This window comes from Acartia tonsa, chromosome 7, assembly GCF_053477335.1.
Source record: "Acartia tonsa isolate MP-2025a chromosome 7, ASM5347733v1, whole genome shotgun sequence".
NCBI lineage: Eukaryota > Metazoa > Arthropoda > Copepoda > Calanoida > Acartiidae > Acartia > Acartia tonsa.
In genome coordinates, this window is record NC_137266.1 from 26309426 (window position 1) to 26311831 (window position 2406).

A 2406-nucleotide genomic window follows, 5' to 3' on the forward strand; every position below is an offset into this window, starting at 1 on the left:
TTGGGAGGGAAAAGATACATTTCCCCAAAAAAATTATAAACTTTCCCTGGATCAATAAGAAGCTTCACATTACCACTTTATATAATAGAATATGTGGATATATTAAAAAAAAGAAAATTTGTTAATAAAATTATGGACCTCATTTATTGGCCAGTTCATTTATATATCCCATAAGAGGGGAGAGATGGATTAAAGGGGGTGTATGGGGGTTATTGTTATTTTAGCCAGCTGAGATTATTTCTTTATCAGAGTACATGAAAATATGGACAACATCAAAGTAATAATATATCGATTCATGTATTGCTTATAAATTCAGAAATTGTATAACATAATGATAAAGATAAAGAAACATTTTTTTTATAATAATTGCAGTTTCGAAAATAAAATCAATTTTAGTAAGCATCTTTGTAAAATAAACAAAATCGGATGATATATGATAATCATTTAACTATTTCAATCTATCGAGTACATAAAGATTATGTAGATTTTTTTGCATATTATACAGGACAATTTATTGCATTTTACAGACCTTTTTTTAAACAACTTTAAAAAGTAAAATACATCGCTGTTTAAATTTTTTTTGTTAGAAAACATATTAGGATAATTTGTGTTCAAAATAAACACACACACACACCCTCCCCCCTCCCCAAATCTTAATTTAATTATTTTCATTAATTTAAAAATACTATGAAAAATGAAATATGTATAAATCTTTTTTTTGCATAACTTTTTCAGTGTCTCTCATCAACCACAAAGTATTAAATACATTTAAAATTGAAGAAATATCTAAGTAGGAGAAGCTTAATTATATAGAACAAGTATTGCGTACCTAAACGGAAAAATAATAGAGAAGCTACTATATAACTTGAGTATCACAAAAATTGATTGCCCCCTGTGAGGTTTGAACTCACAGTCCCTAGTTTACTAGACGAGTGCTCTACCATTGAGCTAAATAGGCCACTTGTACAAGAAAAAAAATTTAAGATAATACAAATTCATAGTGAATATTAAGTAAATTCTGAAAAATTTGTATCTTTTAAAAACAATAAAATTAGGCAAACGTCAGTAGGGCAGTTACCCTATAAATAGTATTCAATAATATTCATAAGTATCAACGTTCAAAAACGTATTGCTCCTGGTGAAATTCGAACTTATAACCCCGGCATAACAGTGTAGAAGAACCGTGCGCTAACTGATTGCGCAACTGGAGCTCTTACATTACAGGTTCAAACTTTTTGTAGTTGTTCGAGATGGTAGTTTCTATGTTGTAATTTTAAAAAAAACTTAAGATAAAATTTTTATAAAAGAATATAAAAAAATTTAAAAGTATAACATTTAAAAAAATTATTTTTGGGCGATGGAAATGTCTGACCCCCACCCCAAAATTAGCTCAAAACCATCCCATGTCAATATATATATAACTAGCGGCTACGCCCCTAGAGGCCTCTAGGGGGCACTTGAGGAAGAGAGAGAGTCAAATTTAATAACCCAATTTCTTATTTTAAATTTTTAAAGAAAAGTAAAAAAAAAATTTTTTTTTGGGGGGGGGGAATTTTTTTTTTTTAGGGGGGGGGGCCTCCCCCCTCATTTTTAATTTTAGTTTAAAAAATTTTAAAATTTTTTTCTTTTTTTGAGGGGGGGGATTTTTAATTTTTTTGGGGGGTTGGGGGTGTCCCACCCCCAAAAAAATAGTTATAAACCTTCCCAGGACCTATGAGAAGCTACCCTGTTAAGGAGAACCCGATCGGTTCAGCGGTTAGAGAGATCCTTCGGTACAGACACACAGATACACAGACACACAGACATCCTGTTACTTTAGTAAAAGGATTCCTGAGAAGGACAACATTGTCAGTTCAGTGGTTGCTGAGATCTTAAGCTTCAGACAGACAAAATTAAATGAAAATTAAGCCCCGCGGCTGAATTGACGGCTGAGGCTTGTACTAATTTAGCACCTGCGGCTGCGGCTGGGGCTTACAATATCTCAGCCGCGCGGCTGTGTCAAAGCTGCGGCTGAATTTAAAAAAATAAGCTGCGGCTGAGGCTGCGGCTTACAAATATCAAGCCGCGCGGCTGCGGCTGCGGCATAATCATAACTTTGCAGCTGCGGCTGAGGCTTTCTTGGAGCCGCGCGGCTGAGTGCGGCTGCGGCTTCAAATTATTAACAGCCGCGCGGCTGAGTGTGGCTGAGGCTTCCCCAACTATAAGCCGCGCGGCTGATTGCGGCTGAGGCTTAGAGGGGCGTTGGCTGAATGAGGCTTAGTGCGGCTGAGGCTTAATGTGGCTGAATTGGAGTTTTGTGGCTGAGGCTTACAGTGGCTGAGGCTTACAGTGGCTGAGGCTTACAGTGGCTGAATGCGGCTGAGGCTTACAGTGGCTTATGTTTTCTTTAAGCCGCGCGGCTGCGAC

At 36.3% G+C, this 2406-nt stretch overlaps 1 non-coding gene across 1 annotated transcript; it reads right to left on the reverse strand.

Annotated features, from left to right (window-relative positions):
- Positions 1-886: 886 nt before the first annotated feature.
- Positions 887-958, reverse strand: TRNAT-AGU (transfer RNA threonine (anticodon AGU)). Its single transcript has one exon. It is a non-coding gene; the product is annotated as a tRNA-Thr (tRNA).
- Between the last annotated feature and the right edge of the window lie 1448 nt (positions 959-2406).